The 26,070-nt window shown below is 45.0% G+C and overlaps 1 protein-coding gene across 5 annotated transcripts in view; it reads left to right on the forward strand.

The window, feature by feature from the left end:
* TBL1X (transducin beta like 1 X-linked) overlaps window positions 1-26,070 on the forward strand; it is a 258,194-nt gene that overhangs the window by 98,970 nt on the left and 133,154 nt on the right. The gene's annotated exons all lie outside the window — the stretch shown is intronic.

Raw genomic sequence — 26,070 nt, forward strand, 5'->3', positions numbered from 1 at the left:
ATTCTTTTTCTTTCTCTCTCTAAAGATTAGTTTCATGCCACTAAATAAAATTTAATCTTTCACTGTAATTTAAATAATAATAAGTGCTTATAAGCGTATTATGCAGCTGATAGCTTGTTAAAATTTCCTGTGGGCTTGTTTTTTGTTTAGAAGTACTGATTTTGCCAGTTGTACAAGCATGAAATATTGTTTATCAAGCCTCATAAAACATTAAAGAGGAAATCAAGTTTGTGTGACTTTAATGTCTCTTTTTCTCCTTATTTCAGTGGCTCGTACTCTTACCCTGAACTTGTAAAATCTACAAGCTTAATAAGATTCCATATTTTATAGGAACTAATTCGATGCCTTACCTGAAGAGTAAACTAAGAAAATGTGTTTCTCCATGAATCTTTACATAGAAAAATGAACGATTTTTCCTGAATATTTATTTCTCAATATATACAGCATTAGTATGTCTGTTTTTCTTCAAAGTAGAAAAAGAATTAGTGATTGCCTTTGGGTTTTGATCTTGCTCAATATTTAAGTATACACCTATTACATGCCCACTGTATTCTAGGCACTAAGCTCTAATGAAAAGTGGTTTCCAGTCATTCGAATGGAATAGGAGGCTCGTGCTTTGGAGTGGGTATACAGAACTTTTGCACTTTGGTTTTATTCTACTTTCTGTCTGTGTCCTTGGCACTAGAATGCCTGGACAACAGTTTGTTGTATCTGTGGTATTTATGGAATGCGTGAAACATGCAAGGAGAAGGCCCTGCTGCTGTTCTGGCCTCTGTTCTACCCGGAGTATCCAGTGTACAGAAGCAGCGTTTCTTACCACAGCGTGCGAAAAGACACGTGGAATAGTTGGCTTGCCATATAAGGAGTTGCCTTCACTGGCCTTGTTCATTTTAGGTGTTTTTTAATACTTACTTCTCTTATAATACATGTTACTGTTTCGTGAGGAGGCCTCAGTAGCTCCCTTAAGGGGAAAAAAGGAGGAGTACTTGAAGGAGCACTGTTTATACTTCAGGGGCAATAAAACCCATGTTTCTGTACAAAGGGACCTCTCTACTTGTGTGATAACCATTCTACAAGGCCCTTGAGTTCCTGTGAGGAAGGAAACGCCATAAGGAATGAAATCACAGAACCTCATTATGAAAATAGTAATGGTGGGATTTGGAAATTATACTCAATTCTTTTCTTCTGAAAACAAATTGAATATCACCAGAGAGTTGGTGCTAAAGGCCCTGATTTTCGTATTTTAAAAAATTTTTGGCATAGTCTTTGGATTTATGCTGTCCTAGTATTGTAGCCGCCAGCTGTATTTAAGCTTAACTAAAATTAAGTAAAATGTAAAATTCAGTTTATCTCTCATACTAGCCACATTTTGAGTGCTCAGTAGTCACATGTGGCCAGTGGATACCTTATTAGACAAGGAAGATAGAGTGCAGAGAGTTTTATTGGACAGAAGAAGAATGGTTATTCAGATATTTGCCTAGTGGGAATTCCAGGGAAGAAAGGCAAAACTGAAATCTGAAGAAGAAAAATTTTATACCAAGGGACTAGAGAGCAATGCAAAAAAATTAACCACATCAAAACAATTTACTACATCAAAGCTCATTGTCATGACGCATTAGAACCTTAGGATAAAGGAAGTATCTACGCACTTTCCTGGATTAAAAAAAAAGTCACATGAAGGATCTTGGAATCAGAATGACATTGGATTTCTTAACAGCAACATGTGAAGTTAGAAAACAGACTGAACATAGACTATTTTGAAAATAATTTTCCCTCAGAATTTTGAAGGTGTTCCTCTACTAATTATTAATTAAAGATAGAATAAAGATGTTTGGGCGAGGCGTGGTGGCTCACGCCTGTAATCCCGGCACTTTGGGAGTCCCAGGCAGGCAGATCACTTGAGGTCAGGAGTTCAAGACCAGCCTGGCCAACACGGTGAAACTTCGTTTCTACTAAAAATACTTTCACATGTCACTTCTAGGAAACTTGTGGAGACTATGTCCCACCAAAGTGAGGGAGTAAACCAAGAACGGGGGAGGTTTGGGATCTTGGAAACAGAAAGAGGCAGAAGGAATTCTCAAACAAAGGTGTTTTCAGGGCAGTGACTCTTGTAGTACAGACTAGGGCAGGAGACAAGAAATTTTAGGAGGAGGCCAGGCACGGTGGCTCACACCTGTAATCCCAACACTTTGGGAGGCCCAGGCAGGTGGATCACAAGATCAAGAGATTGAGACCATCCTGGCCAACATGGTGAAACCTCGTCTCTACTAAAAATACAAAAATTAGCTGAGCGTGGCGGCACGTGCCTGTAGTCCCAGCTACTTGGGAGGCTGAGGCAGGAGAATCACTTGAACCCAGGAGGCGGAGCTTGCAGTGAGCCGAGATCGCGCCACTGCACTCCAGCCTGGCAACAGAGCAAGACTCCATCTAAAAAAAAAAAAAGAAAGAAAGAAATTTTAGGAGAGAGTTTGGTGTTAGTGTATTGGTTGAAGGTGGGAGAGAAGGGGGTGGGTGTTGGGGGAGGAAGGGCATGAAACTGACAAATTATCCAAGAGTTTTGATCCTGTAAAAAATGTAATAGATTGTTAGAGAGGGTTGGAAGGATTATCAAAGAGTACAAAGAAAACCGAAATGAAAACAGAGGCAAATAATAATTCTAGGAGAACACAAACAGTGTACTGAAAAAAAATCATAATCATACTATACTGGCCACTCAGCAGTGCCCATTCCACTGTCAAAGTAATATATGTGAAATATAGATTTAGCCGAACAAAAAGTTATGTGAGCTGTTGAAAACGTGGGAGGGTCAGTACAAGATTGGTGATGTGTGAAAATCTTACCTATGTGTGTGAAAATCAGTAAGTGATATCTAAACTTGATTTATTGATTAGAGTATCATAAACAGACTATTTAGAAACATGGAGGTCTGGCCAGGCTTGGTGGCTTATGCCTGTAATTACAACACTTTGGGAGGCCGAAGCGGGAACATCACTAGAGCCCTGGAGGTTGAGACCAGCCTGGGCAGCATAGCGTGACCCTGTCTCTGCAAAAACTGTAAAACATTAGCCAGGCATGGTGGTGTGCACCTGTGGCCCCAGCCACTGCAGAGGCTGAGACAGGGGGATCACTTGAGCCCTGGAGGTCAAGGCTGCAGTGAGTCGTGATGGTGCCACTGCACTCCAGCCTAGGTGACAGACCCTGTCCCCAAAACAAACAAACAGAAAAACAAACTTGGAAGTCAGTATGCAGGGAACAGCACCAATCACAGAAACAGCTCCGAGAAGGTGGTTGCTTTGGGAAGTGGAATTGGGGACAGATGGTGCTAAAAGGCATGTAATTAATAAAAGGAACCTTTTGCCTCACCTGTATTTAAAAAAAAAAATTGTACATGTATTACTTTGTAAAGACTAAAAGTGGTTTGGAAAATGAAAGTGTAGGATACACTATCTGTAGAATTACAGACATTTTGGCATAGTTACAAGCAGAGTTTCACAACCTTGGCATTGACTGACGTTTGTGTCAAATAATTCTCTTTGTTAAGAGGACCTGTTCTGTGTGTTGTGGGATGTTCCGCAGCATCTCGGGCCTCCACCCACTGGATGCCAGTGGCATTCCTCCCCCAGTCCTGACAAATAAAAATATCTCTAGACATTGCCCAGTGTTTCCTGGGGGTCAAAAGTAACTGTGAGAACCACTGGTTCTGAAGGATTTTTAAATATGTCGTTGAATAAACCTCAATATATAAACCTGCTGTTTGATATTGGTAATACAGGAAACAACAGCTTCCTTATGCAGACCTTGAACCTTGGAGCAAATGAAGCGGTTTGGAATCCTCTGGCACTGGAGCACCCGCGATGCTCATGCCGGTGCGTGTATTAGTCAGAGTCTGGCTCTTGGCCCGGTTAATTCAGAGCTCACTAAAAACAGAAAAGGGATCAGGAGGAAACTGCAGCTTTTCTGTCATGCTTAGTGGCTTCTGAAAACATATTTTAGATTTTTCATGTTGCTTTCATGATGGTACAACTTGAGTTTCTCTGGAGTTGAAATGTTAATCATTATGGCAAAAATATTGCACCCTTTGGATGCATTCCAGTGCTCAGTTGGCTGCAGGACAGATCCTGTCTCTATCTCCTTCCCTCCACAATTCTTTTGCAAGTTCTTAGTTAAGTTATTGTCAAGTGTTTTTTCCCTGAAATTGACACAGGAAGTCAACAGGAAAATGGTATCCCAGATTTTTTGATGTGGATGAAACCTCATAAATAGTTTAAAACCCTCATTTCACAGCTGAGGAAACTCCGGTCCAGAGAGGGTTTTTTACAATTAATTGGGAGCACAATGGGGCCTGAAACTCTGTTCTTCTGTTTTACTCTTTCTTTTTAAGATACAGCATGTGTGCCCAGTAGCGCTGGAGAAGGATGATAGAATGGGCTGGGGAAGGGCTAGGGCATCTGGCGGGTCGTGGGAGTTTGTCAGAATTTTCACACTGTTAGAAGTTCTCAGCATCCTCTGTCAGGGGTATGTGCCCTTAGTAAGCCTAGAGAAAATGGCACAGAGAGGCGGGAAGTGTAGTTTCCGTGATCTTTCCGGAAGGTGCTCCTGTACCTCAGTTCCTGATGGCCCAGAACTGGGTGGGGAGTGTAGGCTGGTGCATCGGCGTGTCTGACAGGGAAGAGCCTGGCCTCCTTGTCTTGCGGCTCTTGCTGCCAGGGCATTCACGGAGCCAGCGTGCACCGCCACTGCAGCTGTTCTTGAGGAAGGGGCCGAAGAGTAAGATTGGCCCTTTCTGGAAGGGTGTGGAGCTGCTGCTCTGTGGGTCCCTGCATGACTGCCCCGTTCCTTCCTCTGGGATCAGTCTTGCTCACCCCACATGGTTCAGCCGATGAGGGTTAAGTCTGCCCCAGCTTGGGGGACGCTGGTGTCCCACTCAAACCGTTTGTCCAGTGTTTTGGTGCTGTGCCAGGAGAGTGCCATCTGCAGTCTGCAGGGCTGTCTTGCCCAGGTGGCCCCTTCTTCCCTGGGCTGGATGGGGCATGCTGTTCTGACTACCACGTCTCCTTCCAGGCCACATCCTCTTTCCTGAGCACTGTGAGAGCATCACCCCACCTTTTTAGAAACCTCAGCGCCCCTCTCTTGCCCCCATCCATTGCCTTTGGCACCGCTTAAACTACAGTCTTATTCTCTTCCTCCTCGCCTGAGTTCTCCAGCCAACTCAAGTGCTGCCTCCTCCACGAAGCCCCTGTAGGTTTCCTCCACTGGAACAAGGACGCACAGAGATGAAAGGTAGAGAAGTCCAGCCCTGGGACTTCCAGGCAGTCAGTTCAATCCTTTGAGCCTCTGTCTCCTCCTCTGCGCAGTGCGGCAGTTCAGCGCTCCCCCTTAGTGCCTTGGCACAGCATGCTGATTGGCCTGGGCGCTGTTGCGGATGCCCAGTGAGTGCAAGTTCTCCGTCTCCCTCCTGGTTCTTGTCCTACTCCCTGCTCCCTGTTAACAGCCTGGAAGTGGTTGGACGGTTTCCCCTGGGAGTCTTGAGAACCCCAAAGATGCCATGCATTCTCTTGTCCTCTTTTTGTGGCATGTTGTGTGTGTCTTATCTGAGCAACGTGCTGTGGCATTATGTGTGTCTGTGTTTGTGGCGTGTTGTGTTGCGTGTGTCTGTGTGTGTTGTGTGGGTCTGTGCCTGTGCTGTGTGTATCTGTGTGACGTGCTGCGTATGTTGTATGTGTCTCTGGTGGGCTGTGTATGTTGTGTGTGTGCACATGCTGTGCGGCGTGCTGTGTATGTGTATGTTGTATATGTCTCTGATGGGCTGTGTATGTTGTGTGTGTCTATCTGTGGTGTGCTGTGTATGTTGTGTGTGACTATGTGTGTTTTGTGTGTCTGTGTGGCTGTATGTGGTGTGCCGTGCATGTCGTGTCTATCTGCACCGTGGGTTGTGTGTTGTGTCTGTCTGCGTGGTGCACTGTGTATGCTGTGTCTGTGCAGTGTGTCTGTGTGTTGTGCAGTGTGTCTGTGTGTTGTGCTGTGTGTAGCGTGCTGTGTGTATGTGTGGTATGTGCTCTGTGTATGTTGTGTCTGTGCAGTGTGTGTGTGTGTGTGTGGTGTGCTGTGTGTCTGTGCAGGGTGTTATGTGTATGTCTGTGTATGCTGTGTCTATCTGTGCAGTGTGCTGTGTGTGTTGTGTCTATCTGCAGTGTGCTCTGTGTGTGTCTGTTGTGTGCTGTGTGTGTTACGTCTGTGCAGTGTGCTGTGTGTGTGTGTGGTGTGCTGTGTGTGTTGTGTCTATCTGCAGTGTGCTCTGTGTGTGTGGTGTGCTGTGTGTGTTGTGTCTGTGCAGTGTGCTGTGTGTGTTGTGTCTATCTGCAGTGTGCTGTGTGTGTGTGTGGTGTGCTGTGTGTGTTGTGTCTGTGCAGTGTGCTGTGTGTGTTGTGTGTGGTGTGCTGTGTGTGTTGTGTCTATCTGCAGTGTGCTGTGTGTGTGTGTGGTGTGCTGTGTGTCTTATGTCTGTGCAGTGTGCTGTGTGTGTGTCTGTGTGGTGTGCTGTGTGTGTGTCTGTGTGGTGTGCTGTGTGTGTTGTGTCTATCTGCAGTGTGCTGTGTGTGTGTGGTGTGCTGTGTGTGTTGTGTCTGTGCAGTGTGCTGTGTGTGGCTGTGGTGTGCTGTGTGTGTGTGTGTGTGGTGTGCTGTGTGTGTTGTGTCTGTGCAGTGTGCTGTGTGTGGCTGTGGTGTGCTGTGTGTGTTGTGTCTGTGCAGTGTGCTGTGTGTGGCTGTGTGGTATGCTCTGTGTGGTGTGTCTATCAGTGCACCTTGCTGTCTGCACGGTGTACGGTGTGTGTTGTGTCTATCTGTACAGTGTGCTCTGTGCGTGTCTGTGGTGTGCTCTGTGTGTGTGTGTGCAGTGTACTGTGTGTGTGTGTGGCGTGCTGTGTGTGTTGTGTCTATCCGTAGTGTGCTCTATGTGTGTGAGGTGTGCTGTATGTGTGTGTCTGTCTGCTGTGTGTATGTGTGGTGTGCTGTGTGTGGCGTGCTGTGTGTTGTGTCTCTCTGCAGTGTGCTCTGTGCGTGTGTGGTGTGCTGTTCGTGTTGTGTCTGTGCAGTATACTGTGTGTGTGTGGTGTGCTGTGTGTGTGGTGTGCTGTGTGTGTGTGTGGTGTCTGCAGTGTGCTGTGTGTGTGTGGTGTACTGTGTGTGTGTGTCTGTGCAGTATCTGTACAGTGTGCAGTGTTGTGTCTGTGCAGTATGCTCTGTGTGTGTGTGTGTGTGTGTGTCTGTGTGGTGTGCTGTGTGTGGTGTACTGTGTGTGTGTCTATTTGTGTACTGTGCTGTCTGTGTGTTGCATGTCCTGAGCTCGTGCCTTCTGTTTTCACATTTGACTGTGATTACTGTCCTTTTTGAGGCCTGAGTAACAGAAACAGGGCTGGGCCTGATGACTCAGGCCTGTAGTCCCAGCACTTGAGGATCATTTGAGCCCAGGAGTTGGAGGCCAGAGTGAGCTGTGATTGAGCCACTGCACTCCAGCCTAGGTGACAGAGTGAGACCCTGTCTCAAGAAACAAGACCAAACAAAACAGGAATGGGTGGCCAGTTCTGCCACTTCCTTTTTATTTGTGAAATCTGAGCACACACATAATCCAGGTAGTTGTCACCAAAAGGGGCCATAACTCAAAAGAAGTGGTGTCCTGGAGCCTAAAGACTTTCCCATTAGGATAAATTAGAACTGGAAGTTGTCATAAAGACAATGCAGGGTTTGTGGATTTCAGCTGGATGAGTAAAGACCAGCCTGGGCGTGAAGGATTTTCATAGTCAGCTGCTAAAGGTGGTGCCTCAGGAAGGCTATTTGGCAGGCGCGGGGCGCAGTCCTGGCATGGGGTGGGATGGGGCTGGAGGTGCTGCTAATCTATCTTATTAACACCCGGGAAGCTTCACAGGCGCCTCCCAAACCACAGCTCGTTGATTTAAAGATGTGAATTCCACGTGTGTAAGCCAACAGAACAATTGCATTTTGTGGTCTCTGGCTGATGAAAAGTGCCTGATGAAGTGCTGTTTGATAAAACGATTCCTCTTCATTTTCCTCCCTTCCAATCTGTGGTTCACATTTATTCAATGTTCTTTTCTTTCAAACAGCAGTTGTGCGTAGCCAACACACATGCATGGAGTGCTGCGAAATCTCTGTGCATTATGTGGAAACCTGCTTTCTCCAGAAAAGCTGGCTATCCACTTCCTGTGCTCTCTCAAGCCCAAGAGACAGGAATGGGACGTAGGGAGCGTGTGTCCTCTCCTCAATGAACAGGTTGAAAATCCAGTGGATTTCTTTATGATGGAATTTGAATCACTTGGACATTCGTTAGAATATTTGGGCAGGATTAAGCCCTTAAAACTGGCTCTAGATTATGTATGGTTGTAAAATGGCCTCAAAGGGCCCTGAAACTAATGAAAGAATTCTTCCATTTCTGACATGGTTCACTCCCTCTGGCTCTTATCCCAAATCAAAGAATGTTGGTTTTTTTAGCGTTTCCTTTATAAACAAGGATGGTTCCCAAATTTTTTTTTTTTTTTTTTTTGAGATGGAGTCTTGCTCTGTCACCCAGGCTGGAGTGCGGTGGCGCCATCTCGGCTCACTGTAAGCTCCGCCTCCCGGGTTCACACCATTCTCCTGCCTCAGCCTCCCGAGTAGTTGGGACTACAGGTGCCCGCCACCACGCCCGGCTAATTTTTTGTAGTTTTAGTAGAGACAGGGTTTCACCGTGTTAGCCAGCATGGTCTTGATCTCCTGACTTCGTGATCTGCCTGCCTCAACCTCCCAAAGTGCTGGGATTACGGGTGTGAGCCATTGTGGCCGGCCCAAAGTGACTCTTCTACTCCATTATAATTATGAATTTGGAAAACAGTAAGGATATTGTATTAGTCTGCTCAGGCTGCTATAACCAAAGACCACAGGCTGTGTGACTTAAACAATAGAAATTTCTTTTCTCACAATTTTGGAGGCTGGAAGTCCAAGATCAAGGTGCCGGGAAACTCATTTTCTGGGGAGGCCTCTCTTCCTGGCTTGCAGATGGCCGCCTTCTTGCTGTGGCCTCACACGACCTTTCCTTGGAGCCTGTGTGTATGGGTAGGGTGGGGGGTAAGCACAGAGAGCTTGCGCACTTTGACAATATGACCATCTATCATAGGCATCAATTTAGTTTAACTTCATTTCATTTACAGGGTATTCAAAAGGAAAATCATCTGCATAATTTGAGCTTTTTCATAGTGAGTAATTCTGACTCTAATTATTTTGAGTTATTACGGAATTCTCCGGATGTCCCACCTTAAGATAGCCATATGCACAATTAGTCATTTCTTAAGGGAACCCCCAATGTGAAAAGAATTTCCCAAGAAAAGACTACCTGAAAGATCTTGGCCCTTACATAAGTCAAGTGTACACAGAATTATTTTTATTGTGGTAAAATATACATAACATAAAACTTACCATCTTAACACAGTTTAACTGTACAGTTCAGTGGCATTAAGTACACTCACGTTACTGTGCAGCCATCATCACCATCCTTCTCTAGAACTTTCCCAGCTTCCTAAGCTGAAACTCTGTCCTCATTAAACATGAGCCTTCCATTCCTTCTCTCCCCACCAACCACCTGGCACCCACCGTTCTACTTTCTGTCTCTCTGAACTTGATGACTCTGGATACCTCCCGTAAGTGGAATCCTACAGAATTTGTCCCTTTTGTAACTGGCTTATTTCACTTAGTAGAATGTCCTCAAGATTCATCTGTATTGTAGCATGCGACAGAATTTCCTTCCTTTTTAAAGCTGAATAATATTCCCTTGTGTGTATAGACTACGTTTTGTTTATCCATTCATGCCTCAATGGACAGTTGGGTTGTTGACAAGGAATTATTTTAAAGTTGAATCCAGGGTGGCTGGCTTGTGACTACTATTTAGATGCGGACAGTGATACCAGGTGGTGCGTGGTGAAATCATGTCACACTTCCGTGGAAAACTGCAGCTTTCCTCGTGTGCCCTTTCTATCACTTCTCTGCTGCTTCAGGAACTACTTTTCTTCTGAGGTGACCTCTTTCTGTTCCCTTCAGTTTTTAAAGGAAAGAATAGTAGAAGTATTAAAAGCAGCAGCAGAAGTCCAAATGGTACCCTGTGCCAGCCCACATCCACCTGTGATCTCTGGCAGTGGGGTCTCTTCTGCCAGCTTCTCCCAAGCTTCCTGCCAAAACCCTGTAGCCGGCCTTCACCGTGCCCCTGAATTTGCTTTCCTTTTTCCACCCTCTACAACCTTCCTTTCCTGCAGAAGTATAAACTTTCACTCCGTGTGTATAAACTTTGGGGACACTTCGCAATCAGCATGATGAAGTTTTATTTTTATGTGAAAACTCTTGATGATTCTGAAATTGTGGTGTCTGTAACTTAAACATCATCTACAAAATCACTGCTCTATCTTTGGATGTGAGTTTGTTCTAGCATGTTATCACAGTACCGAATTCCAAAGAAACTGCTGTGTACTTACCAAGGGTAGCTTTCAACTCAGATGAGTTTATGACTTTATTTACATGGAATAGTCAAAATGGACTTCTGACATTTGCTGCAAAGTGGGACAACATAATTGATATTCATGGAACTACTCATTTATTCAGCAGATAACGAAGGCCTTCCGATTGCAGGTGTTGTGGAGAGAGCAGGATATTCATTTGCTAGGGTTGCCATAACAAAGTTTGATTTGATTTTTGGTTGGGGATGGAAACTGTGTAGGAGGCAAGCGTGGAGCTTGATGTGAGCTCCTTGAAATAATGAAAAACCAGTTACAAAATCTGTATTACCTGTAGCAGTACACATTCTCCCAAGGCATTCCGTTGGCATTTTAAAGTCCTTTAAAACACACAACTGCTTTCTGTTACTTCAAACTAAATAAGGCATTATCTTCACTTTTCCTTTTGTTAACCTAAAGAAAAACCTTCATTTGTAAAGCAAATCATCACCGCAGGAGGATTTTCTGGTTTATGCACTAGGGTGCATTTAATCTTTTATTTTACACTGCTGATTAACTTTTAAGTATGATTCAAATTTTAACTTACAGTTTCTTTTTAAATTAATTACATTATTGGGTGCTTTCATGATTTTTGCTAAAAACCTTCCTGTTGGATGCACTACAATTGACAGTGATGGACTGACCTTCAATATTTTTTTGCTATGTGACCACAGTGTTTGGTTTATAAAAATTTTTCTCTAAAACACCAACTTTTTGCTGCAAATGCCACCTTTTCACTTGGGTTCTTTTCACAGTGTTTATTTACGCTGGGATATTGTCACTTTGCACCCTGTAGCTATTTGTCTTTGTCAGCAAATGTAGGTAAAATATTAATCTTGTATGAAATTCAGATAAGCAGGGAACAGATGGATTTATGGTGCTTGAAACCTCTGAACTCTGCAGCTGTGGCGAGTTGTTGAACTGTGAATAAAGAAATTTTGGATGGTGGCTAGCAGGGGCTGGCATGACCTCATTTGCTTCACAGTACCTCACCGTGCCAGGGATGCGTTTCTTGCCCTGTGCCGCCTCTGGTTTGGTCCTAGTGCTGTGGGGTCACAGAGTGGAGCTGGGCTCCCTTTGAGGAAGGCACCAGTGCTGAGAGCCCTCCTCACGGGTGAGAGTCCAGTGGGATGTGTCTGAGCAGCCCATGCTGGGCGTGGGCCGGGGCACGCTGTGTCCCAAGCATGCTTTAGGGGTCCCAGTGGCAAAAGCACGTTTGTGGTTGCTTAATCTCTGGAGGTGGAAGATAGCCCCAGCTCCTGGGTCAGTCAGCTGGGGGAACAGGGGAGAGACAGGAGGGACAGCACTCCACCCTGCTGGGCATCTTATTAAATGCCGCCCAGTACATTCAATGCCAGCATCACTACTTCATGGGAAAGGATACAGCACTTACAGCAGGTAGTGGGGTAGAGTGACTGTGTGGGGATTTCAAAATGGAGGCTAAAGTGATGCACTTTGGACTCGCTGGAAAGTGCCTGGACCTCTGGTGAGTTCAGCCTGGGAGGTCAGAGCACCACAGAATCTGCTTGCTGTGGCTGGGTGCAGTGGCTCACGCCTGTAGTCCCAGCAGGAGCTCAGGAGTCCAAACTCAGGAGTCCGAGACCAGCCTGGGCAACATCCTGTCTCCACCAAAACACAACCAAACTGGCTTGGTGTGGTGGTGCGTGCCTATAGTCCCGGCTACTCAGGAGGCTGAGGCGGGAGGATTGCTTGAGCCTAAGAGGTCGAGGCTACAGTGAGCCATGATCATACTACTGCACTTCAGCCTGGGTGACAAAGTGAGATCCTGTCTCAAATGAAAAAAAAAGGGCTTGTTGCCTGGCCACAGGAAGGTCTGTGTGTTGGTTTGTTTGCCTTCCCAAACCTTTGTTGGAGAGACTTTTTATGCCCCTATAAGCCCCAAATTCATTCACAAGAAGGAAGCATTCTATTCTGTGTAGGATGTGCAGAAAGCAGCCTTGAAAATGTTACCAATCACTGACCTTCTGAAACAAGCGTCTGTGGGTATTGGGAAAGCACTCGGACACCATTCCTCTCACTTCTGTTTCTGCTCCTCCCCAGGGTGGAACTGGCCTGTGCTTGATGGTGCCGGCTGTCATAAAGAAGTCATTGGGCATCCCTGCATTTGCACTGTGTACCCAGCACCATGGAGGGATAGCTGCTTTAGCCAAAGCCGGTTTTCAGCGTTATTGAGATGTAATTTACATACTTTCGGACTCCCCCCAAGAGTGGTTTTTTTGTGTGTATTCCCACAGTTGTGCAGTCATCACTACTCTCTGAATTTAGAACATGTTCAATACCCCATGCCCACTGTATTAGTCTGTTTTCACGCTCTTATAAGGAACTACCTGAGACTGGATAATTTATAAAGAAAAGAGGTTGAATTGACTCAGTTCTGCATGGCCAGGGAGGCCTCAGGAAACTTGCAGTCATGGTAGAAGGCAAAGGGGAAGCAAGACATATCTTACCACAGCAAGGCAGGAGAGGGGCGGGGGGGAAGCACCACACTTTTAAACCATTAGATCTCGTGAGAACGAACTCGCCATCACAAGAACAGCATGGGAAAAACCCGCCCCCATGATCCCATCACCTCCTCCAGGTCCCTCCCCTGACATGTGAGGATTACAATTCGACATGAGATTTGGATGGGGATTCAGAGCCAAACCATATCACCCATCAGCAGTCGCTTCCCATTCTTCCCTCCCTGCCCCAACCGGTGCAACCAGCCATTTGCTTTCTGCCCCATGCATTTCCCTATTCTGACATTTCAGGTAAATAGATCTCACAACGTAGAGACTTTTGTGTCCTCATTTCACTGAGCATTGTGTTTTCAGGATTCACTCATGTTGTCCCCCATGTCGGTGCTTCGTTCCTTTTCATAGCCAGATTATACTATCCGTTCATCAGTTGGCGGGCATTTGGGCAGCCTCCACTGTTTGGCGATTGTGAATAGTGTTGCTGTGAACATTCAGGCACACGTTTTTGTGTGGATGTATGCAAAGTCACTTTTTTTGAAAGCCTCTTACTACACGATTGGCTAACTTCCATCAGAGAAATGTTGTTTGGTGGAGTTAAAAACAGATTATCTGTGTACTATATTAAGTTGGGTGAGGAATGATGAAGTGTAAATTATACTCACATAAATATTGTAATACTATGCAGAAACTCTGAAGCTATCATTCTTTTAGAAGATGAATTTTATGAGCTTGGGACCTTTTCGTTGACCAGTCTGAGAAAAGCCTATTGTCATTGTGGACGTATTTTACCTTTAAATGGAGGAGGGGAGAGAACCTTTCAAAAACATTCATATCAGTGAGATTAATACTGACCTGTCAAGATGACCCAGTGAGCAGTTGGCTATCAAAGTAAGAAGGTTTTTAAAAGGAAAGTGCCTATTTTTAAAGATCTTGAGTAAATTATACTTTTAAGTATGTTTTCATATTGCCCCCCTCCTCCCAAAGTGTAGCATGCCCCGGCGCTGTCATGTTTAGGAGGTGATGGGTTGGGGTTAGAGGGTGATTGACTGTTAGCGAAATGGATTGGGATGAACAAGTGCGCATGAGTATGCGCTGCACAGTGTAGGCATCAGGCCACGTCAGTGTGTCTCTGCATTTGGGCAGATGCCAGGACTGTTGCAGGCAGTGTAATGTCTAGAAACAGGTTTATGGATGAACCTGGGCAACTCTCGGAGCACAAACCCAGACCACACCCATCGGGAGAGAGGGACCTGAGTGATGAGCTACTGCATATCATTGAGATGGGGCCAGATATCTTGCTTAGATGAATAATTGGAGTTCATGTCAACAATCTGTCCTTTCCCATAATTTAAAGCCAACTTCTATATTTTCCAGGTTCATACGTTTTTTTTCATTAATTGCATGTAAAGTTGGGGTGAACACCTTCTTTCTTGACTTCATGTTTAAAAAAATTACAGTTCTTAAAATTATAAGCTTATTAGGATGGAGTGGTCAGTTTGTAGAAAAACTAGTTCTTTAGATCTTTTAAAAGCACTACATTAAAAAACAAAAGAGGTCGGACATGGTGGGTCACACGTGTAATCCCAGCACTTTGGGAGTCCAAGGTGGGAGGCTCGCTTGAGCCTAGGAGTTCGAGACCAGCCTGGGCAACATGGTGCGGCCCCATTTCTACATAAAATTTTAAAAATTAGCCGGGAGTGGTAGAGTGCACCTGTAGTCTTAACTACTTGTGAGGCTGAGGTGGGAGGATTGCTTGAGCCTGGGAGGTCAAGGTTGCAGTAAGCCGTAATCGCACCATTGCACTCCACCCTGGGTGACAGAGCGAGACCCTGCCTCAAAAAACAAACAAACAAAAACAAACCCAAAGAAACTCAAAAACCAAAAAAGAGGTATCCTTATTTGCCCAGGCCTCAATCATGAAATGTGCCCAGTGTTCATTTGAATGTGCCCATCAGTTAGTCTTTTCCTGATGATCTCCGAGAAGCATGCATGATGTACGGAATGTCTTGGGTGACCTAGAGTGGTGCCCCAATAGGACTGCCCTGTGAACATGGCCCCACATTCAGCTCTCGGGCGCTTGAAAGGTGTGGCCATTGTGACTGAGAAACCGAATTGTGAATGTTACTTAATTTTCACGTGTTTAAGATGTGGCCAGAGCAGACAGGTGAACAGTCTGGCTTGATGCATGACTGCAGGGAGTTTCACGATGCTGGTAGGAGGCACAGTGAGCTTCTGGAAGAGCCGGCCCCACCTGGGCCTGATTTTGGTGGCTGCTCAAAACTGCTGGTCCTGAATTCCTTTAGAATAGTGCTTCTCAAAGCGGGTGACTTGTATCCTCCCCACCCCCCAGGGGCCATCTCACAATGTCTGGAGACATTTTTGGTGGTGACAGTGGGTGCTTCCGGCATCTGGTGAGTAGAGGCCAGGGGCACTGCTCAGCATCCCACAGTGCACGGGACAGCCTTATAACAAGGAATCGTCTAGCCCTATATGCGCCGCGGTGGAGGAGCCCTGCTTTCTGTTCCCAAGACCAGCAATCCTAAGATACGACGTGGACAGCGCAGACCCAGTTTTCTAAGTGAAGAGATAAGGCTTGAGCAGGCAGCAGCCTGGCAGTGCCAAGGCCAGGACAGTTAGCCAGGTGTCTGACTCCGTAGAGCTTCTCAGGCAGTGTTCTCTTTTCTCTTCTGCTATTCCAGTTTATATTAAGTGTAAGAATATGAAGTTGATGTTTGTCATGAGTCAAAATGGTGACACAGCAGCAGTCTTCCATGCTTTGGTCTAATAGCTTTATTGTTAAAGGAGAGAAACAGAAAGCTCCTCTTTGCCTCTGCAGTTTTCTCTGAAATTGAATTTAGGGAAAGCTGACCCTAGACCATGCGTGCCCTTTCCACCAGCATCGCTGTGGGTTCCACTCGTGGGAGATCGATAAGGAAGTGGGGATGGCCACGCTGCACGGAAGTGTTCTCATCACTTTTGCGCTTGCTTATTTTTTTAATTTTTTTTATTTTTATTTTTTGAGACGGAGTCTTTGCTCTGTCACCCAGGCTGGAGTGCAGTGGCGCGAACTCGGCTCACTACAAGCTCCGCCTCCTGGGTTTACGCCATTCTCCAACCTCAGCCTCCCGAGTAGCTGGGACTACAGGCGCCCGCCACCTCGCCCGGCTAGTTTTTTTTGTACTTTTAGTAGAGACGGGGTTTCACCGTGTTAGCCAGGATGGTCTCGATCTCCTGACCTTGTGATCCGCCCGTCTCGGCCTCCCAAAGTGCTGGGATTACAGGCGTGAGCAACCGCGCCCGGCTACGCTTGCTTATTTAACCCATGATTGTTAGAAAGCATTTAGAAAGTTGGTCTTTGCAAACCAGCTTTGTTAAGTGCTGAAATGAAATTCTTAACTTTTTTTTTCCTTCTTAGAGATAAGGCATCACTCTGTCTCCCACGCAGGAGTGCAGTGGCACAATCAAAGCTGACTGCAGCCTCCACCTCCTGGACTCAAGCAGTCCCCCCACCTCAGCCTCCCAAATTCTTGAAAATGCTAATAGTAACCCTGACACACAAAAAGTGCTGCCATTAGAGATGGCGCTGGTATTGAGAAGCACGTGCTGTCAGTGTCGCAATTGGTAATGCACACCACACTTGGGCGTAGAAATTGGAAATCCAACTGCGCCAAGCTGGAGCCTGCAGAAAGGAGCACGAGGAGACGGGGACAGCAATGGAGCTCTGTCGACAGCACTAAGTAGAACCAGACGCTGCAATAAGACAAGTGTCCCCCTGTGCTCAGTACAAATGGGTCGCCTGTGGCAGATGCAGGGGTGGCTTTGGCAGGGAGACGGCTCCTGGCATCATGGAATTGAATTGGCTGTTTCTTTTAAAGATACTGCAAATTGCTGCAGCATTTATCATCCTAAGGAAGCCCGCACAGCTTGCCAAACAGATAATATTGATGGTGATAACAACAATGATAAAAGGAAACCATGATGCCTCTATTCAATGAACATCATTTTTATCCTCTTTGCAAAAATCAGAGGTAGGACAGATGTGTCAGCATCTTAATAAGACAGTTATTCAAGGAGTTAAATTGAAATTATTCACATACCCAAAATAAACTATTTGGCAAACCTGAAGACCCGGGGGCCTTTGGGTCTATCTTAGTGTAAAATTTCTTGAGGCAGAGATCTAGTAGGCACTCTCTTGCTTATGGTTCCAGGCAATTTATTGTTTTTTCTTCCCCCTAAATATTTGTGAATGTGTGAAGTACCCTGTGTGCCAAAGATGGAAAGTAAAACCACAGAAGCGGGGTGGGGGGAGATGTCAACTAAATTCCTTTTCAGCAGAGTCGAAGCATCTTGTTGTAAGAGGCTAAGTCCACAACAGTGGGATGCAGGAAACTGTAACAGCTGAAATACCCAACAGATGTTTTCACCATCAGTGCATTGGGAAACCCTCTCAGTAGTGTCATCACAAATGATGATCTTAACTTTTGTATGACAGGATCTTTAGGTCACCCAGCAGTAGGTGCACGGTTTCTATGATTTCAATTTTTCTACTCCTGGGGACTTTTCTTCCTATTTCTTCTATCAGTGCCTTACTGATGGAGTTGGAAATTGGAACCAAAATAATTAGATTGGCTCTCCAGATCCCTTACATGAGCCAGGAAAGGATTCAAAAGCATGCCCTGTTTCCTTCTTGACAGGCTGGGAGAGGAAGTGACCGGGAAGTGAATTGCTAAGATGTGGTCGTCATTTTCCTTTACACTACAGAGCCTCTGCGTTTGGGAACTGCAGGTTCATCCGAGTCAATGTCAGAAGTGCCGTATGTCTACTGTAGTGAAGATCCTCTGCTTCCTTCGGGTCCTGTGGGAAACAGCACTGCTTGTTGGGTGGTTTGAGGGTGAATGCCATTTTACAACTTGTGTCCCCCTTGACACACTACCTTTTAATTTTAGCATGGAGCACAGAGCCGTTTCTCTCCTGTGCTGGATTTTGAATGTTCTTTCAACCACCGTGATAGAAAGTCCAAGAAAGGAACAAAAGAAGAGGCAACTAAGGGAATCTTTCAGTGGGTTCATAAACCATGCTGCTCCTGGCTTTGGCAGGAGTTCAAATCATAGGTATACCTAAACCACTGTCATTATTAGAGTTGCTGTTACTGTCGACGAAAAGAGTCAAACTCTGTAGAATGTTTGAAGCGATTTATTCTGAGCCAACTCTGAGTGGCCATGGCCTGTGACACAGCCCTCCGGAGATCCTGAGAACATGTGCCCAAGGTGGTGGGGGCACAACTTGGTTTTATACATTTTAGGGAGAACACAGCTTGGTTTTATGTGTGAACCCCCAAAATCTGAGACAGGTCTCAGTCAATTTAGGAAGCTTATTTTGCCAAAGTTAAGGGTGTGCACCCGTGACACAACCTCAGGAGGTCCTGACGATGTACCCAAGGTGGTCCAAGCACAGCTTGGTTTTATACATTTTAGGGAGACATGAAACATCAATCAGTATATGTAAGATGAACATTGGTTTGGTCTGGAAAGGTGGGACAACTCAAAGTGGGGAGGGGGCTTCCAGGTCATCATAGGTAGACAAGGGACAAATAGTTGTATTCTTACGAGTTTCTGATTAGCCTCTCCAAAGGAGGCCATCAGAAATGCATCTATATCAGTGAGCAGAGGCTGTGTCTTTGAATAGAAGGGGAGGCAGGTTTGCCCTAAGCAGTTCCCAGCTAGATTTTCCCTTTAACTTAGTGATTTGGGAACCCAAGATTTATTTTCCTTTCACATACACATTTTCGGGAGACATGAGACATTGATCAAATACATTTAAGGTAGACATTGGTTCAGTCCAGAAAGGTGGGACAACTTGAAGCAAGGGTGCAGGGGGAAGGGGAGGTGCTTTCAGGTCATAGGTAGATTAAAAATTTTTTTGATTGGCCATTGGTTGAAAGAGTTATTACCAATAGAAAGGAATGTCTGGGCTACCTTAAGAGGTTGTGGTGACTAATGTTTTATCCTGCAAATGTAGCCTCCAGGTAGCAAGCTTCAGAGAGAATAGATTGTAAATGTTTATTATCAGACTTGAGGTCTGTGATGATGTTCATGCCGGAGGGACATAATGAGGCATGCCTGACCCCCACTTCCCGGCAGTAATGGCCTGGTCCAGTCTTTCAGGATAAATGTAGTTGGCCCTGGCCCAGAGGAGGAAGTCCATTTAGGTGGTTGGGGGGCTTTCAAATGTTATTGTTGGTTTACATTATGATTGTCATTGTTATTAAAAAACTAAGGGCTGTAGAGAAATGGTTGCAGCATCCATCACGTGTCCCTAGAAATTGCACATAGCTAAGTGAGAACCTCACAGAACCCTTTTCACATGCAGCCTAATGCTGTCATTATTCATAAACAATTGTATTTTACCTTCCTGAAAGGCCATCTGAGTTCCATTAAACTTGCATGCTTCCATATCTCTACATTCTTTCCTCATGGTCTCTCTGTGGATGCTTTGTTTTACCATTTGTTGTCCCTCAGCTTGAATGGTAGGGGGAAGAGTTCACACTGTGCCCCCCGTGTAGCAGAATAGCCCGCAGTTCAGGCATGGCTCTCCAGTAAGGAGCTTTCTAGGGCTCTGATGCTCACCAGTGGGGGGATTGAGCACCCCTCCGCAACTGCCAGGGGAAATGGACAATATCTGGAGACATTTTGGGTTGTCTCAGTAGGTGTGTGGGGGATGCTGTTGGCTAGTGGGTGGAGCCCAGGGATGCTGCTAACATCCTACCATGCACAGTACGGCCCCAACAGCCAAGAGTGATGGCTCACAAATGCCGACATAAGAAACCCATTCTAGGGTACCTGTCATTTGCTCAGTGCCGCGGGAAGGTTTATCTGCCAAAAGAGCATCATCTTGGAGAGGGCCAAGATCCTGTACTGGACCGATATGCAGGCATTCAAATTCTGAAACACCCTTGGAAACATGAGGCTTGGATCACAGAAGCCTCCTGTACGTAGAGCAAATGAGAGCTGGAGGCCTGCTGCCCAGCCCAGCTGAGTCCTGTTTCTTATTTCGATTTTCCTTTAGATTCCACGGAGGTTTCTCTGAAGGATGCTGACTCAGGTTGCCCCTCTACTCCATTTCTTTACAGGGCAGTTTAGGTGAAGCTGGAACACAATGTTCCCTGAGGAAGCATTATGACAATTAAGCCCTGCCTTTGCTAAATGAACGTATCAAGAACCTTCAGCCTCTTTACAAGAAGCAGGATAACCATTTTGCAGAGTACTGTGCTTTGTAGCAGTGCATGGCTTCTGTTACACAGTTTCAGTGTTGCAAAGGTCCCCAGCCAGTACAGTCCCACCCTTAATTACTGCTTCAGAGCTGCCAGTTAACGTTTAAAGTGTTTTCACAGTAGCTTGAAGTGTGATCTCCCATATTACGGTCATATCCTTGGACTTGGCCCATGTTACATAAATTAGACCTTTATAAGCAGCACACTTCTTTGCAAGCAATTTGCTTCCCTTTGGGAATCTGATTCCATAGAAAACAGTAGTATTTTAAACCTGTTGATTCTAGTACTTACAGTTCTATTCATGTGCTCCTGGTGTAGTACATCTAATAAGAAAGAATCCCTTATTTTTACTTTTATCCAAATGCATGTATGTTCTTTCAGCTTGAGATATAATTTGTCTGACCAAGTATATAGGGAGATGAGATTGACAATTAAGATTTGTTGCAAGAGATGAGATTAAGAATTAAGATGTATGTCAAGAAACTCAATTGCATGGTTGCTCGCATAAGCCACTATGCAGTGGCAGCTTTAATGAATGGGGTTCCAATGTTTTCCTTACTGTTTTCAAGAAGGTAGTGAATAAAATTAGATGTTAAAGTGAATTGCATTGTGTGAAGATTGGGACAGATGCCACATAAATAGTTCAGATGCTTGCCTGCCAGTCCCTGAGATACACTCTTAGCTTGTTAATATGGAAATTGTCAAACATATTCAGAGGTATACAAACTATCTTGGTATATTCTTGTGTACTCTTCACTCACCTCCAGCCGCTGTTAGCGTGTCGCAAGCTTGTCTCATCATCCCCTCGCTGTTTTTTCTTTAGAGTAATTTAAAGCAGATCTCAGACATCATGTGATTTTACCTATAAACATTTCAAGTTGTATCCCTAATATAGAAGAATTTTTAAAATGATACTATTATCATTCTGTAATTGTTTCCTGTTTGCCATAACGAATGGCCACAGACTAGGTGGCTTAAAATAGCAGGGATGTATTGTGTCATTGTTGAGAAGGTCAGCAGGGTGGTCAGGCGGCAGCAGGGCGGCTTCCTTTTGGAGGCTCCAAGGGAGAGCCCCTTCTATGTCTGTCCTCCAGGTTCTGGTGCCTGCAGGTGCCCCTTGGCCTGTGGCTGCATAATTCCCATCTCTGTCTGTTAGGAGGACACTGTGTTTAGAGCCCGTGCAGTAACCCAGAATGCCTCATCTCAGAATTCTTAATTTAATCACATCTGCAGTGACCCTTTTTTCCAAATGAGGTCACATTCAGTCTTTTACTATATAAGGTCATGTTCACAGATTCCAGGGATCAGGTTGTGGACTTAATCCTGTTGCTTTCGTGCTCATGGGAATGTGTGAGTTAGGGGAATACAGATTGTGTTTTGGGGTTTCCTTAAGATTATAATGATATATTGAAAAAGAAGGTCAATGGCATATAAAGGAAAATGTCATTGATAAATATAAAAAGAAATGCAAGTTTTTTAGGCCAAGCAGAATGCTGATAGGAACCAGTGTCTTAGATTAAAATTATATGTGAACCTCAGGTGTTATCTATAAAGTTAAGGTAGCCATGAATTACCTCTTAGATTGTTGTGAAGATAAAAATGAATACAGCATTAACACAGTATATAAATGCTAAGCATTTAGTAATTATAATTCTCCTCTTTTTTTCTGGAGGCTCAGAGTTGGTTGTAAATGTCAAACCAAGAAATGATACTAGATTCTAGCAACATGTAATGCAAAGGAATGATTCCTGTGGTACATGAAGAACTCTCTAAAGCACTAAGGAAGATGACCAGCAGCAGGCCATGAGAAAAATGAAAAAAGACATGAACAGTTTTCTTAAAGGGAAATCATGAATAGCTCTAACATGTATGGAATGAAGCTCAGTCTCCCTCGTGACATGGGGAATGCAGATGAAAAGTGTAAGGTACCATTTCACCTTTCCCATTAGCAGAGGTCAGAGGCGTGACGGTGTTCCGCTGACAGGAGCTCAGAGAAAAGCGGCTGTTGTCGCTGGCAGGCATTGCAAGAGGTCCAGCCTCTTTGGGGAGCAGATTGGCAAAATGTATCAGACCTAGAATTGTCACTTCTTGGGATTTAGCTCATGGATATAGTGTAAATATATGCAAAGAAGTACTCACATGATATTCACCAAAGGCATTGTTTGTAAAAGCAGAAGGATGTAAGCAACCACCCACAGTGAACTTGTTAGATTATAATAAAGGCATAGAATCTATTAAACAATAGGGAAAAATAAAGCATAATTCTGTATATGGAATGAACTCCACATGATGCTCTTGCACGTAAAAAGCAAGACAGATACCTAATTGTGAGTAGAGTTTAATACAAGTTCTATGTCAAAGTGGGAGGAGCTATATGGGCTGGTCTAGGTAGAATATGTCTGGAAGGAAATACCAAAAATCGGACCTCCCTGTTGGGGAGAGGTGGATTTTAGAGATGGGGCAGTATTGGCTTCTCAAAAACCAAGAGAAAGCTTCGCATTTACAATGGGATTATTGGAAGCAATAGGAGACACCCATTTTTGTAAAATCTGTGAGAATGTGTATACTTGGTAAAAGTACAGATATTCAGCCATTCAAAGGAATGAAATATTCATATATACTACATTGTGAGAATTGAAGACATGCTACATTGAAAGAAACCAGCCACAAAAGACCGTATAAGGTTCCATTTGTCGAAAATACTCAGAAAACCTTGGGGGAAGAGGGGACAGGAAGTGACTGTTTAGTGGGTACTAGATCTCCTTTGGGGGAGAGGAAAATTTTTTGGAATTAGATACAGAGGTTGGCGGCGATTGTACAACATTGTGAATGCCCCCAAATGCCACTAAATTGTACACTTGAAAATGGTTAATTTTATGTCGTGAATGTCACTTCGATTTTTTAAAAAAATCCAACTGCAATGGAGAGAAGACTCTCTAGGGAATGGCTTGTCAAAGCATCCATGTCAAAGGGACCATTTAAAAACTTCCAGTCTGAAATGGGCGCCTTTGTAAAAAGCAATTAAAATGTGTAACTAGAAGAGCAATCATGTCTCAGACACCAACGCAAGCACAACTTGCCCTAAGTTTTCTAAGCACTTCTTACCTCATTCATTCATCACCAGCGACAGACAGTTCCCAAGCCAGAATCCGCACCTGGATGCAGCTTTTAATACATGGATCTAGAGTTGTGTTCTTCCAGCTCTAGAGGAGCTCCATGCCTGCTCCCCCGCCCTCACCAAAGCTTGTCAGAAATGCAGATCCCAGGCTGCCTCTAGGTCCGTTGAATGAGAATTTGCATTTTAATAAGCTGCCTAGGCAGCTCAGAAGCACATTAAAGTTTGAGAGGGTAATTTGGGGACAGTAAAGTGCAGTCGGAGGAGGATGGTTTTGTGGCCCTTTGGACTGGCCACTTAATGTCGGTGACCCTGGGCAAGGGACTGGGTTCGTTCCCTAGGCTTCTGTAGCAGAGTGCCACAGACTGGCGGCTTACGGGATAGGAACACGTGCTCTGCAGCTCCAGAGGCCACAGGTCTGAAACCGCGGTGTTGTGGGGTTGGCACCTGTCCCAGGCCTCTCTTCTTGGCTTGTAGGAGGCTGTCTTCATGTTCACATGACCTCCTCCCTCTGTGTGCAGTTCTGTGTCCAAATTCCCCATCTTAATGACGTCATCTTCACTAATTACATGTGCAGCGACCTTATTTCCAAGTAAGGTCACATTCTGAGGTACTGGGCGCCAGGACTTTAACATGTGAATTTTAGGGGAACACAGTTGAACCTGTAGCAGTTTCAATCCTTTCTAATCCTCAATTTCATCATCTTAAAAATGAGTAAACTACGCATTAAGGTGGGTCCCATCAAAAAACCAAAAATCAAAAACCAACCCCCAAAATAGTAAGTGTTGGCAAGGATGTGGGGAAATTGGAACTCTTATGCACTATTGGAAGGAGCATAAACAGGTAAACATTATAGAATATAGTTGAGCAGTTTCTTAAAACTAAAATTATCGGACGACCCCGGAAATCCACTTTTGGGCATACATCCAAAAGAATTGGAATCGGAATCTCAAGAGACACTTGCACACTCAGGTTTAGAGGAGCATTATTTATAATAACCAAGAGGTGGAAACGGCCCACGTGTCCCTCAGCAGATGACTGGATAAACAAAATGTGGCCTGTCCACACAATGGAATAGTATTCGGCCGTGAAAAGGAAGGAAATCCTGTCACATGACGCGATTTGGATGAAACTTGTGGACATTACGTTAAGTGAAATAAGCGAGTCACAGAAGAGAAATACTGTAATCCCACTTTCATGAGGTATCTAAAGTACGCAAATTCATAGAGACAGAAAGTAGAATGGCAGTTGCCAGGGGCTGGGGGAGGTGAAATGGGGAATTGTTGAATGGGCATAGAGTTTCAGTTTTGCAAGATAAAGAGAATTCTGGAGATTGGTTGCACAGCATTGTGAATTTAACACTGTTGAACTGTGTACTTGAAAATGGTTAAGAGGCTGGATGTTTTGGTTCACACCTGTAGTTCCAGGGATATGGGAGGCTCAGGTGGGAGGATGACTTGAGGCCAGGAATTCAAGACCAGCCTGGGCAACATAGTGAGACCCCATCTTTTACAAAAAATAAAAATTAGCTGGGCGTGGTTCTGCATGCCTTTAGTGCCCAGCTACTTGAGAGGCTAAGGTGGGAGGATCATTTGAGCACAGGAGATCAAGGCTGCAGTGAGCTATGATCACACAGTTGCACTCCAGCCTGGGTGACAGAGCAAGATTCTATCTCAAAAAAAAAAAAAAAAAAAAAAAAGTGAAGATGGAGAGGAGCGTTATTTTTTGTGTGCAGGAACGATTGCTGACTGCAGAGGCTGGCTGGCTAAAATTAGATTTGCCTTGTCAGTATAATAGTTGTAGGCATTTTTGGAGGGGAGGATGCCTGGAGCCTGGCTGGGTCATTTCCGCCCTTGGAGTGAGCCAGGGCAGCTTAGAGGGCCACCCGCGTGCAGCCCCAGAAGGTACCGAAGGAGCCCTGGAGGCATGGAGCACTGGAGGCCTCATCCCTGAACGGGTTGCCCTCTTTCTGGTCGGATGGCAGGGCAGAACCCGTCTGTCGAGAGTGAGAGCTGTTGGCTGTCCACGGCTTGCCCTTGGAACTTTTCCTGCAGTCCAGTGAGAGCAGAAGAGGCCAATGACTTCCATGGAAACACCCCCAGTGGTGGGGAGGGAGTCGGCATCCCTTGGAGGTAGGGATGGGGCCCCTGCTGTGGCCCATTAGAGGCAAGGAAGGGCTTGGAAGTTTCATTTCGCCTTACATGAGTGAGTTCACATTATTTGCTCATTGGTGTTTGTTTTTATGTAATCATAAGGACATCAGTTTCCATTGATAAACTGTAAGGAAGATGTGCCATGTTTACCAGGGCCAGAGTGAAGAGACTGAGGTGCTTGCTTTGGGAGAAAAATTTGAGGGGGTGACAAACACCACAGACATCAAGATAAATTATCTGTGTGTATTTTAATAGCTTTATTGAGATACGGTGCACAGCCATACAATTCACGCATTTAAAGTGCACAATTCAGTGGTTTTTACTATATTCACAGAGGCGTGCAACCGTCACCACAGCCCAGTTGAGAACATTCTCATCACCTGGGGAAGAAACACCCACCCAGTGGCAGTCACTTCCCACCCCACCTCCACCCCTGCCACCGTGCATTCTGCTTTCTGTAGATGAATGCGTTTGTCTACTCTGGGAACCTCACAGAAGCAGAGTCATACAGTGTCTGTCCTTTTGTG

This window comes from Macaca thibetana, chromosome X (assembly GCF_024542745.1).
Source record: "Macaca thibetana thibetana isolate TM-01 chromosome X, ASM2454274v1, whole genome shotgun sequence".
Taxonomy (NCBI): Eukaryota; Metazoa; Chordata; class Mammalia; order Primates; family Cercopithecidae; genus Macaca; species Macaca thibetana.